Source organism: Myxocyprinus asiaticus, chromosome 31 (assembly GCF_019703515.2).
Source record: "Myxocyprinus asiaticus isolate MX2 ecotype Aquarium Trade chromosome 31, UBuf_Myxa_2, whole genome shotgun sequence".
NCBI classification, from domain to species: Eukaryota; Metazoa; Chordata; class Actinopteri; order Cypriniformes; family Catostomidae; genus Myxocyprinus; species Myxocyprinus asiaticus.
Window position 1 is genome coordinate 18,652,287 of NC_059374.1, and position 14,786 is coordinate 18,667,072.

Consider the following 14,786-nt stretch of genomic DNA (forward strand, 5'->3'; position numbering starts at 1 on the left):
TAAAAACCATGTGCAATAATGTATATACAGTTTATGTTAAAAATGTTGGCTGTACATTAAAGGAATATTCTGGGTTCAATACAAGTTAGGCTCACAACAGAATTTGTGGCATAATGAAAAATGTATTTTGATTTGTCCCTCCTTTTCTAAAAAAAAAAAAAAAAAAAAAAAAAAGCAATAATCTTGGTTCCAGTGAGGCAATTACAGATGAGGCCAATCTGTAAATGTTAAAATACGAATTATTTCAAAAGTGTAGCAAAAGACATGAACGATATGTGTGTTAACATGATTTAAGTGTGATAAAATCACTTACTAACCTTTTCTGTGTAAAGTTATAGCCAATTTTACAACTTTGTTGCCATGACAATGTAATGTAAACAAACCCAGAAACCCTAAAATGACTAAAAAATTACATTTTAAACAACTTTACAGCTCCAATAATACACAAGTTTTAACAGAGGAATTCATTCAAGGGCTTTTATAAAATTATTAGCTTCACATTTCTGCCTTTAAACCCTCCAAAAATTGGCCCCCATTCACTTCCATTGTAAGTGACTCACTGAAACCTCGATTTTTGCTTTTTTAAAGAAAAGTAGGGGCAAGTTGAAATTAATTTTTGTGGTAATCAACATTATACCACAAATGTTGTTGATTGAGCTTAACTTGTATTGAACCCGGATTTTTCCTTTGATGCACCCAAAATATTCAGGGTTGGGGAGTAACAGAATACATGTAATGGGATTATGTATTTAAAATACAAAATATAAGTAACTGTATTCCAGTACAGTTACAATTTAAATTATGTTTAATTAAGATTTAAGTCTGAAGTAAGTTTGGAGCAGAAGAAATAGAAATAAACCTTGTGTAAATTGTCAGCTTTACGCTAAGCTAAAATATTATTTCTAGCTATTTTACATGCACGTTACCAGGCACGATCATATTTTTATCAAGAAAATTCATGTTAGATCATAATTTCTTTTTTCTAGTAAGACCTTTGATATTAGGGCAAAAATCATATTCTTGATAATCATTTTTGTATTTTCTTCCTGTAAAAATATTTTAAAAAATCCTTAAAACAAGATCAATTAGATTTATTTTAGAAACAACACTGCATAAGATATTTAGGTTTTTCAGAGAATGTATTTTTAACATGTGTATTTTGTCTTACTGTACTGACAGAGTTTTTATAGTCAAAACAAGTGAAAAAATCTACCAGTGCTGAAGAAGTAATCCAAAGTATTTAGAATACATTACTGACCTTGAGTAATCTAAAATTATTATTATTATAATTACATTTTACAGCATGTATTCTGCAATCTGTAGTAGAATACATTTTTAAAAGTAACACAAGGGGAGAAATTAATTTTGGTTATTTTCATTTTGGTCTCCAATAATCATGTCAGCCATCAGATTTATTGTTTGACTAGAAAGAAATTATTCCTGAACAACAATACATATACAAATAATCTGTGCATTGTATAACATTTGTTATTTATCATTTTACCCTCTCTCACATTGTCAGTATACAATGAAGCTCATAAGCGGAGGCTAGTATATTTGTTTTGGTTTTAATTAACAGGGAATATAGTTGTATATAATGTTTACGAAACTTTTTACAGATTAAGAAAACAATGAGATTATAATATGCAACAGTGAATGTCAAACTCCGCCCACGTTTTGAACCAATAGCAAGTAAAATATTTGCATATGACACAACACTGTGTTTTATTTAGAATATCTCCAAATTTCTACAATTACCTCAAATTAATTGTCTCATAAAATGTAAAGTATAATACAAACAAGTGATATCTGCTATTAGATACACTCACTTAAATTGGTCTCACCATAGATGTAACACATAACAGAACAACAGCCTTTATTTTGATACACTCTCCACCTGTATAAGTGCCCGGATGAACCTCGGTGGTCCGGGGTGCAGGCTTCAAACCTGTAGCTGCCTAGCGGCAGAGTGGTTCAATTCCACCTTTCGGGCGTGAAATAATTATGTCAATTTGGAGAATCACATAAATTTATACCGTGCTGTAAATATGCCTTTTTTATACTTATTCAACCTACGGAAAACATATGCTTTTAAACCCGGATGTTCAACCAATCAGCGCAGTAAACTCTCCGCTGAACCAGTCGCAGTGCTCACACAAGTGTCTGTCATAGGAAATGACGTCAGTTGCCCTTGGTCTGTTTTACAACGTGTTCTGTGCTGGGAGGTGTAGTGACTGAAATTATCATGTGTGGAAAAATAAACATTTTCAGTCGCGTCATTCCTTGGTAAGGATATTAACCATATGTATGTATATATTGTCTCTTTATTGTGATTGCATTCTCAGATTATTATTCATATTATTTATTTTTTTGCTTGCTTTCTTTTGCCAGCTTGAAGCTCCACTGCAATGTAGTAGTTGACATATAGATATAGATTTAAACAACATCAAGATTTTAGTTAATATATGGATAGTCTAATGATTTTAGGTTAATATATAGATAGTCTAATATATGTGGATAGCTTATGGTGTTTGATTATTGTTTGTTTAAGGTTTTGTCCGTCAGCCTGAGTAAAAATGCCTCTACTTAAGTATCCACCAAAAATATGGGAAGCCTTGAAGCTGCAGAAAGGCATCTACACCCGTCTACCCCAGCACTACCTCCGCTCTCTGCAGGACACCACCCCCCCAATCCCAGTGCACTGGAAACCTCTAGGGGTTAAATACAGGGTCAATCCTAAAACCGGCCACAGAGAGTGAGTGCAGGATGTGCCTGTTCCAATTTACTATCCGCCAGAATCACAGGATGGGCTCTGGGGTGGAGAAGGCTGGATATCTGGTTTTAGATATGCCAACAATGACAAGGTATGAGACCAGTGTGTTCACATTAATGAAATAAAAGAGAACTACAGAAGACTTTTAAAGGTGCATTCAGGTTTTGTTTTTTTTCTCTTAAAAAAAAAGTTTTACTCCAGAAGAAATTAATTGTAATTTTGAAACGTATGTATAAAATCATGACCACTTATGTAAGATGGTGACTCCAGTCATATTTTTAACCTTATAAAAGCTGTTTTATTCTACATGGAGAGGGTCCCCTCATGGGGGCTGCCATGTTGAGATCACATGACCCGCCGAATACTACTCGCTTATTCTCAGTAACCGTCCTGTTATTTGACACTTTCACTCATTGATTACAGTAATGATGGCCGACTGTGAATACTACATTTCTACAATGGCATCTGAAACTGAAAACTATTGATTTTAAATGATGCTACATCCAAGCCACTAGGTGTCAGTGTAAGTCCAAGATGATAAACACAAAAAAAAGTGAGGAAATATTAATTCCTCTGAAGATGTCTACTTACCTTTTTAGTATGGTTAATTCAGGCAAAGTGGTGCATTTAAAGGAATATTCCTGGTATGTTACAAGTTAAGCTCAGTTTAAAGCATTTGTGGAAAAATTTTGATTAACACAAAAATTAATTTTGACTTGTCGCTCGTTTTCTTTAAAAAAGCAAAAATCTGTGTTCCAATGAGGCACTTACAATGGAAGTGAATGGGGCCAATCTGTAAACATTCAAATACTCACTGTTTTAAAAGTATAGCTACAAGACATAAACAGTATGCATGTTAACATGATTTTAGTGAAATAAAATCACTTATTAACCTTTTCTGTGTAAAGTTATATCCAATTTTACAACTTTGTTGCCATGGTGATGTAACGCTGTAAAATGACTGTAAAAACGATGATTTAAACAACTTTACAGCTCAAATAATACACAAGTTTGAACAGAAGAATTAATGTAAGTGCTATTATAAAATTATAAGCTTCACATTTCTGCCTTTAAACCCTCCAAAATTGGCCCCCATTCACTTCCAGTTGTAAGTTCCTCACTGAAACCTCGATTTTAATGGAGTCAAAATTATTTTTTATTTAATATTTAATTTTATATATTTAAATATTTAATATTTTATATTTAATTTTATTATATTTTTTTCCATTTTATGAATGCAAATTATTCTTCTATTTATAAAAATCAGCAAAATTCTAAACTAGTATGGGATGACAATGAGCACGTTTACATGCACGTTCTTACACCAATTATATTTAATACGCCGACAACATGTGTGGTCATGTAAACGCATTAAAAGGCTTTCCTAACAAACTGTACGGTCACAAACTGCTTAAGAAAAAAGCGATCGACATGGGTAGATTTTTGCCAATTAATTACCCCAACGTCTTTACCTCTTACCAGCTAATTCAATGAACATAAGTGTTGCTCGCATGTCTCTTCACGGATTGATGTAAAAAAACAGAATAACTCAATTATTTTAAATCTCATGTAAATGCGGTTTTCTTGCTTTGTCTGATTTTTTTAAATTAAGCTGACTTTTGGGAGTTATCAGGGTACTGCTGTGCATGTTAACAGGCTCATTGATTAGCCAATGGTGCTTTATGATCAGAAAGTGCCCATCTTCACCTATATTCACACATTTGTGATCAGAACATATCAAATGACTAAGGAGGGTTTGTCTTCAGCTCTCTACAAGGCTGCGCAAAACCTGGAAGCAACAGCTGTTTAACCGAGAGCTGTACAGTGAAATCCTCAACCAAAAGTTCACTGTGACAGTCACAGCTCGCACGCTGGACCTCATTGATGCAGCTTATGGCTTTGACTTCTACATTCTTAAGGTGAGAAGTCCTCACAGGTCTGTTAAGTTCAATGTGCTCTATATCTTGTTATATTAAGAATTTGCTGAACTTGAGTTTTTCAGGTCATGTGTATGTAAGATTTGTTTTTATTTATTTTAAATGTAAAAGTTAAAATTTGAATTACTTAATACATTGGACTTTCAACCTTTTTTCTGTGTACCTAGACAAAGGACACGGTCACCTTGTCTTCCCAGTTTACAGCTAAATTTGTTCATAGCTTCTATAAATCTCTTTCATAATCAGACCCCAAAGCAAGATTTGAACTCCAAGTTTGGAATGGATCTTAAGCGTGCAATGCTTTTAAGTCTGGCACGGAAAGACACTGATCTCTACCCTGATGATTCGTCTCACAGGGAGAAGATCTATAAGCGTTACAAGGTGAGAGCATTCAATTAGAGACCTGATGTTGTCTCATCAACTTGTATATTTGTCAAGTGCAGCCTGTGGCTTGCTACTACAGATTAATCGTAACCAGTTCCTGTATGTTGTTTTCTTCCATATTCTTTTTCTGACAAGCAGCAGTTTGAGATCCCAGAGGAGGAGGCTGAATGGGTGGGTTTGAGCTTAGAGGAGGCAGTAGAGAAGCAAAGACTATTAGAAAAGAAGGTAATGAAACTAATCTTTTAAACAGGAATGTGAAGGATTGTAACCAGGGTAATATCATTGGGGCTGTCGATTTAACACGTTAATTCAGTGCGATTAATTATATATATATATTTTTAATTAACGCAATTAATCATGCTCCCAGACCGACCAAAAGGAATGTTTTTCCAAATCTTGGTCAGAAGGGGGCAGTAAGTGCAACTCCAGCTGAACAGGTGAGAAGGGTCTGTCTGCATCCTGCAAGACTACTACAAGACACGCTCACTACATAGCATGCCTCCTTCAAAAAAACGGCGAAATGCTGAAGTCTTGCAACAGTTAGATGTCACATTCATACACTGTGCTTGTTGTGTTTATTGGGAGTCCAGCAGAAACCCTAACCTACCCCTAAACCTAACCCTGACCCTGACTACATAGATTAAAAAATTAAAAGTTTGTAAAATTATTACATATACTGCAAATTAAAAGTTCTACTTAATACATTCATACCGCCTGTATCACTAGATGGCGATAATGAGGAGAAACATTATGAAAATAAAGAGGAGAAGAAGCTGTACCACTGTGTAACTAGCAGGCAAATTGGCTAGCGGTATGCTAAGCTAATAGGCTAACTTGTTAGCTTGTGAACTAATTGGAGAAAACAAAACAGATAAATGTTTAATTTCACAATTTATATCTTTTGTTTAATAATATGATATGTAGGGGGCCTGGGTAGCTCAGCGAGCATTGATGCTGGCTACCACCCCTGGAGTCGCGAGTTCGAATCCAGGGCGTGCTGAGTGAGTCCAGCCAGGTCTCCTAAGTAACCAAATTGGCCCGGTTGTTAGCGAGGATAGAGTCACATGGGGTAACCTCCTCGTGGTCGCTATAATGTGTGGTTCTTGCTCTCGGTGGGGCGTGTGGTGAGTTGTGCGTGGATGCTGCAGAGAATTGTGAAGCCTTCGCACGCGCTAAGTCTCCGCGGTAACACGCTCAACAAGCCACGTGATAAAATGCATGGATTGACGGTCTCAGACGTGGAGGCAACTGAGATTCGTCCTCTGCCACCTGGATTGAGGCGAGTCACTACGCCACTATGAGGACTTAGAGCGCATTGGGAAATATATATATATTTTTTTTATAATATGATATGTGACATGTAATTTAAAAGTTATAGAGCTGTTCAGCTTGTAGTCCAAAAACCCGTAAGAGAATTCGCCATGGGTTCCCTCTGGATTTTCCTATGGGTTTTTATAATGGGGTTTTTGAACTTGTGAGGAAAATAAGGTCTGTAGGAAACATTAGTTGTCAATACATGGACGTTTTGGTCTACAACAGAAATTACACATAGTCATACCTCAAACGTGAATTTTGAAGCCGTATTGAATTACATACTTTTTTTTTTTTATGGCGGCTTTAAAATTCACGTTTGAGGTATGAAAGTGTGTCATTTATGCTGTAGAACAAAACGGCCACGTATAGTCAAGTAATGTTTACCACAGACCTTATTTTACACATAAATCTAAAAACCCCATTATAAAAACCCATAGGAAAATCCTGAGGAAACCCCTGGCGAATTAGACTACCGGGTTCGCCTACAAATTGACATCATGGCTGAACAGCTATATTATTTGTCATATTTACATAGTTGAGACAACATGAATAATACTAATACTGATTTTATAGGAATGTAAATGTTCTTTCAGCCAATAGAATCGCTTCTTGATCCAAGGGGGGTGTTACTTGGAGTGGACATGTCGTGTAGTGGGTGTTCTTGCAAGACGCAGACCGATACACTTGGAACAGGCAACGTGCAGCTGTACAGACAACAAACTACAGCAGGCCGCACAAGATGAGGACACATCATGTTATTAATTTGGTTAAAAATGTCAATCGATTGACAGCCCTGAATATAAAATAATGTATTTGTAAATATTTGTCCTTGATGGCTTAGGGATAGTTCACGCAAAGTGAAAATTCTCTCATCATTTACTCACCCTCATGCCATCTAAGATGTGTATGACTTTCTTTCTTCAGCTGAACACAAATGAAAATTAAGAAGAATATTTAATCTCTGTTGGTTCTTACAATGCAAGTGAATGTTACCTAGAACTGTGAAGTTAAAAAAAGCATAATCCATAAGACTCCAGTGGTGTAATCCATGTCTTCTGAAGTGATATGATAAGTGTGAGTGAGAAACAGAACAATATTGAAGTCCTTTTTTACTATAATTTCTCCCTCCTGCCCAGTAGGTGGCAATATGCATGAAGAATGTGAATTGCCAAAAAAACAAAAGAAGAAGAATGTGAAAGTGGAGATTTATTAGCTCTTTAATGTGTGAAATATTCCACGTATGTGTCGTCAAATACAGTTCTGGAGGTCAAAAATACTTTTATAATTTACATTTTTTATTTACTTAAGTTTTCCGACAGATGTTTTCTTTAGTATACAACACTAACATTAGTGGGGGTTTGACTATCATTCAAATATACGTACTATGTTTGCAGTTCCTTAGAAAGTTACTGGTCACTGGCGAGTGAGTTTTATTTACTTGCCAAAGCAAATAGTTCCGCACATTTGGTGCTGGGCAAGTGCTAACTTTCATCCCTGATGGTAACTGTGCTTCGATCAGTGTTCGACTAAATTTGACTCTGTTTTATGTTTCCCAGGATCCAGAGCCTCTTCAGAAAAGTTTGGTGGAGAAGCTTGTGAAGCAGCTAGCCATCAAGAAGCTCTCAGAGCCTCAGATTGTAGAGAAGAAGTGAAGACGTTAAAACGTCTTCCTTGATATTTGTTGTTTAACAGTAATGCATTCGGATTATTAGGGAATCGACAATAATGTATTTATTTTGTGTTAACATCAGCAACTGTGCTTGTATTCTGTAAATAAATGTCATTTTTACTTGAAAATAATTCATTCAGAAATATGCACAACCCTTTAAGACATTTTTGTTCTTAAAAGAAATTGATGCTTCTTTTTCACCTTAGATGCATTATATTGTTTAAAATACTACCTTGAATATTAGTAATGCTGCAAAATAGTATTACTGTTTGATATAACTTTTATATTTTATTTTAAAATTAAATTTTCATAGTGTGGAGTGATCTTGATTAATCTTTTAACATAATTTTCAAAAAGAGTAGGATGGCACATTGATTTTGGGATGGTTAGCATATTGTGTGTAAAACAATAATAGATAACAATTCATAATCTTTATACACTTCATACCTTTACATACACACACACACATAATATAATGTTAAAAAATGAATAATAATTGTATTATTAGCCAAACTAATATTACAGTTAATTCCTATCATTTATGTGATTAAAAAAAGTCTTCATATTCCAAACCATAAATTAATCATAATAATATTAATATAATCATATTGATTTCAATCAGATGCACAGGTAAATGTCTAAACCTGCTGGGCCTTACTGCCTGCCGCACCACCTGCCTTCAGTTGTCCATCTATGGGGTCATCAGCCGGGAGACAGGATGTCCTGTCCCATTAATCCCGGAACATCTCCTGGTGGTGGGGCAGTGGTCAGGGACGTCTCCCTGCCAACCCCGCTGATGGACACGAATCACAATATTAATGATAAAAAACAAACGTGTTGAGTCCTAGTTTAAAATATACTTTTGTTTGCTTTTCTCTTCTCTTTTGAAACTTTAATGTTTTAACACTGTGCCAAGTGCCAACCAACCCCACAACCTGTGCCAACCAACCCCATTATGAGGTTGGTTGGCACAAATGCAAAACAAAATTTTAATCATTTTGCTTCTTTATTTGACGACGTATATGTCAGAAAGTGAAAATATTTGGGACATGTAGGTGGACGGGTGCATGTTAAAAACATTATTGTGTTTGATACATCCGCTTGTGACCTTCAGAAACTCGAAGATATTTATTCAGAGTGATTTTTGACGCAAGCGACACTAGTTTGAGCATCAAACCAACAACACACTTGAACTCTCTTTAGATTAGCTCGTTATCTGGTTGCCATAACAACGTCAATAAGTGTCTAATTATATTTTATTGTTTTTTTTTATTATTATTATTTTATTTTTTTTATTGGAAGTTTAGTTTTAAAATTCTGCTGAATTGAGCGCAAATCCAATAGTGTACAGTTTGCCAAGTATTTATTCATATTAACTTTCAATCAATCATTATTTTTATATACACGTAATAGCTCATTTGCATACAAAAATGTCCAGCTTTTTGGCCGCTTTCGTTACGTTATATTTAAAGGGATCAGCCAAAAATGAAAATTCTCTCATCATTTATTCACACTCATGCCATCGCAGATGTGTATGACTTCTGCTGAACACAAACGAAGATTTTTAGAAGAATATTTGAGCTCTGTAGGTCCATACAATGCAAGTGAATGGTGGCATGAACTTTGAAGGTCCAAAATGCACATAAATGCAGCATAAAAGTAATCCATAAAACTCCAGTGTTTTAATCCATGTCTTCTGAAGTGATAAGTGTGGGTGAAAACAGATCAATATTTAAGTTCTTTTTTAATATAAATTCTCCTCCCTGCCCAGTAGGTGGCGATATGCACAAAGAATGCGAATCGCCAAAAACAAAAGAAGAAGAATGTCCAAGTGGAGATTTATAGTAAAAAAGCACTTAAATATTTATCTGTTTCTCACCCACACCTTTCATACGACTTCTGAAGACATGGATTTAACCACTGGAGTTTTATGGATTACTTACAGTATGTGCTGCCGCTGCCGTTATATGCTTTTTGGACCTATAAAGTTCTAGCCACCATTCGCCTGCATTGTATGGACATACAGAGCTGAAATATATTTTTAAAAATTTTTATGAGAGAATTAACATTTTTGGGTGAACTTTACCTTTAAATTCTGCATTGTTCCGCACAGTTTAGATATAACATGTATATACACTAGTAAATAAAAATGTGATCCACTTTCATGCATCACCGTCATTATGAACAAAAGTGCATAAAAGTTACCATACTGAGAGACTATTCTTCCTATTTGTACATTATTTATTTTGTTCTCAATATACAATTTTCCTGTATGGATATATAGTATGTTTAGGATAGCATGCTAAGATTCTACTCTTACTATTTCTGCAAAATGTATAATGTGTGTAGTATACAAATGTCTTTGCATGCTTTGAATACTCAGATGAGCTTTTTCCTTGGCGAACATGTGCAGTGTACAACAGAGCACACTGCACAGAATATTATATCCCACAATACAATGCGCTTAACCTCACCTTCAATACACAAAGGAAAATGTTAAATAACTTTCCATTTACAAGATGATAACTGGACGCCATATATAACATAATGAGGTCATGTGACAACAATGTTGCATACTACTGTTCCAAATATTTATCCCTGCATGATCTTAGTGAATCATTTATGCTAACTAGTTCATTTACATGAACTTTCCAAATGCACCAACTTACTAAAATAAACTGGAGTTCCCAACGATAAATATAAGCGAGTAATTTATTTTAACCAGTTCATTTACATGAACACGAATCACTTAATGCTGTGTACACCGATTAGCCAAAACATTATGACCACCTACCTAATATGCTGTTGGTCCTACACGTGCTGCTAAAACAGCACCGACCCACCGAGGCATGGACTCTACAAGACCCCTTAAGGTGTCCTGTGGTATTCGGCACCAAGACATTAGCAGCAGATCCTTCAAGTCCTGTGAGGTGCGAGGTGGAGCCACCATGGATCGGACTTGATGGTCCAGCACATCCCATAGATGCTCAATCAGATTGAGATCTGGGGAATTTGGAGGCCAGGGCAACACCTCGAACTCTTCACCATGTTCCTCAAACCATTCCTGAACAATGTGTGTAGTGTGGCAGGATGCATTATCCTGCTGAAAGAGGCCACTGCCATCAGGGAATACCATTGCCATGAAGGGGTGTACCTGGTTTGCAACGATGTTTAGGTAGGTGGCACGTGTCACATTGACATCCACATGAATGGCCATACCCAGGATTTCCCAGAAGAACATTGTCCAGAGAATCACACTGCCTACACCAGCTTGTCGTCTTCCCACAGTGCATCCTGGTGCCATCACTTTCCTGGGTAAATGGCACACACGTACACGGCTGTCCACGTGTTGTAAAAGAAAATAAGACTCATCAAAACAGGCGACCTTCTTCCACTGCTCCAAGGTGGACAGGGGTCATCATGGGCACTCTGACCGGTCTGCGGCTATGCAGCCCCATTCGCAGCAGGTTGCGATGCACTGTATGTTGTGAAACATTCCTCCTGTAACCATCATTCAAGTTTTCTGTGACTTGTGCCACAGTAGACCTTCTGTTGGTTCGGACCAGACGGGATAGCCTTCGTTGCCGTTGCGCATCGATGAGCCTTGGACGCCAACATCCTGTTGCCGGATTGTGATTTGTCCCTCCTAGGACCACTGTCGCTAGGGACTCACCACTACTGACCGAGAGCACCCCACAAGCCTTGGCGTTTCAGAGATGCTCTGACCCAGTCATCTGGCCATAACAATTTGACCCTTGTCAAAGTCGCTCAGGTCTTTACTCCTGCCCATTTCTCCTGCATTCAGTGCTACCATCTAATCTACCCAGACCTTGACATGTGGCCTTGTTAGGAGATGATCAATGTAATTTGTTTTGCTTCACCTGTGAGTGGTCATGATGTTTTGGCTCATCAGTGTATTTAATTTCTGTGACACTAGCACCACTAAATGGAATTGCACAACAGTGTAGCGTACTACTGTTCATAATATTTATCACTGCATGTTTTGTACTGTTTTACATCCAAGAATTCACATAATTAGAGCACATAGTCTCTCTTTTGTGTAATTTCTACTCTCAGTAGTACCAATACTTCTCTCAATAACATAAACAGATAAAAAACAATGAACATTACAAAAATATGTAAAGCATGTAGTTACTATTGTCACTAGTGTGCATTCTTTCACTGTCAAAATTAATTTCATTTTGACTGTGATATATTTTAAATGCCTGAAACCATAAAAAAGTCTTGAAACTGGATGTGTTCTATATGTATTAAACATAATGAATGGAGCAGTTTCCTAATGTTGGACTTTCCATGAGGCAATATTTCTGCAGTGCTATACAATGTTAAATCTGATTAGTCTGAAGTTGCATCATATCCAAAGAACACACACAGACAGAGAGAGAGAGAGAGAGAGAGAGAGAGAGAGAGGTCACCTGACATACAGTATGTGCTTACATTAGTAGTATAGTTTTTAAAGGTCAGTGAGTCATGTGGAATGGAGTGCGGGGAATCTCTTCTCAGGAAACAAACAAACAAAAACAAAAAATTTACATCCTGATCTGAGAAAACTAAATAAAAATGATGGTGATTTAAACATTTACAGATCATTATTGTAAAGGGTTTAAACAATGTTTTCCATGCTTGAACCATAAACAATTAATGAACATGCATCTGTGGAACAGTCATTAAGACACTAACAGCTTACAGACGGAAGGCAATTAAGGTCAGTTATAAAAACTAAGGACACTAAAGAGACCTTTCTACAGACTCTGAAAAACACCAAAAGAAAGATGCCCAGGGTCCCTGCTCATCTGCGTGAACGTGCCTTAGGCATGCTGCATGGAGGCATGAGGACTGCAGATGTGTCCAGGGCAATAAATTGCAATGTCCGTACTGTGAGATGCCTAAGACAACGCTACAGGGAGACAGGAAGGACAGCTGATCATCCTCGCAGTGGCAGACCACGTGTAACAATACCTGCACAGGATCGGTACATCCGAATATCACACCTGCGGGACAGGTACAGGATGGCAACAACAACTGCCTGAGTTACACCAGGAATGCACAATCCCTTCATCAGTGCTCAGACTGTCCTCAACAGGCTGAGAGAGGCTGGACTGAGGGCTTGTAGGCCTGTTGTAAGGCAGGTCCTTACCAGACATCACCGGCAACAATGTCCCACCTATGGGCACAAACCCACCTTCGCTGGACCAGACAGGACTGGCAAAAAGTGCTCTTCACTGACGAGTTGCGGTTTTGTCTCACCAGGGGTGATGGTCAGACTCGAAGGAATGAGCGTTACACCGAGGCGTGTGCTTGATTTGCAAGACAGGAATGTCAGTGTTCTGCCATGGCCAGCGAAGAGCCCGGATCTCAATCCCATTGAGCACGTCTGGGATCTGTTGGATCGGAGGGTGAGGGCTAGTGAACTTGCAAGTGCCTTGGTGGAAGAGTGGGGTAACATCTCACAGCAAGAACTGGCAAATCTGGTGCAGTCCATGAGGAGGAGATACACTGCAGTACTTAATGCAGCTGGTGGCCACACCAGATACTGACTGTAACTTTTGATTTTGACCCCCCCCCCCCTTTGTTCAGGGACACATTATTCCATTTCTGTTAGTCACATGTCTATGAAACTCGTTCAGTTTATGGCTTAATTGTTGAATTTTTTATGTTCATACAAATATTTACACATGTTAAGTTTGCTGAAAATAAAAGCAGTTGAAATTGAGAGGACGTTTCTTTTTTTTTTTCTCTTTTTTTGCTGAGTTTATATATATATATTTATTTTTTTGTCAGAGATTGTGACATGTGAATGTGTGTGGGTATCGTTCTGCAGCACGAAATATTTTGGTGACTTGTGGCAAAGTCCCTTCAAGGCTGTGCAGAGGCTCACGTGATTTTAGTGAATCATTTATGTGAACTAGTTCATTTACATGAACCGTCCAAATGCACCAACTCAGTAAAATGAATTGGAGTTCCCAACGCTAAATATAGATGAATCGTTTATTTAAACAGGTTCATTTCCTCTGCAGTGGTTCAAACAGTCATAATCCCGCCCTTAACTCATGCCATTGGTTGAGGAACGTTGTTGGGGCGGGTCTAAGTGGTCGCTCAAAACAAACACTTTTATAGCGCCACAGAGACGGTTTTTACAGTTTTAACAAAATTAACTTATTTAAGACATTCGTCTTACAGTTGTCTCCACATATTAAGCTGGGATAGAAGAAAGTATTTTAACACTAAAAAAGTTACACACTTAAGCTTTAAATGATTCTGACTTCCCAACCCTACATATAAGAGAGAGAAGACAGATTATGTAAGCATGTTTGATAACTCCCTCGGCTCCATTGCTGCGTTTGCAATATAATGTGGCAAACGTAGCGATTTGTGATGCTACACCGCTAGTCGTAGGAAAATGTAGCTCGTTACTGGAAAGCTACACTATTGTTAAAATAGCTCAAGTACTGCTCAGTTAAGTTAGTTGCGTTGCTACTTTTAGTTAGTTACTCACAAACATAGATGAAATCTATGGTGAGCAGGCAAACAACTGTCTGTCTTACTGTTTTGAATTTACAATGATCTCCAGTTCATATAAATAAGGTTGGTAATAGAAATGTACCTCCTCTTCAACTTCAAACACTTCAGACATGTTTTGTAAGTTCAGTTCTCTGGTTTATGTGCTGCTGTGTTGTGTTTTCTGTTG

At 37.2% G+C, this 14,786-nt stretch overlaps 1 non-coding gene and 1 pseudogene across 1 annotated transcript; both read left to right on the forward strand.

The window, feature by feature from the left end:
- Window positions 1-1,907: 1,907 nt before the first annotated feature.
- Window positions 1,908-1,994, forward strand: trnastop-uca (transfer RNA opal suppressor (anticodon UCA)). Its single transcript has one exon. It is a non-coding gene; the product is annotated as a tRNA-Sec (tRNA).
- Window positions 1,954-8,522, forward strand: LOC127422352 (39S ribosomal protein L28, mitochondrial-like; annotated as a pseudogene).
- The last annotated feature ends 6,264 nt before the right edge of the window (window positions 8,523-14,786 follow it).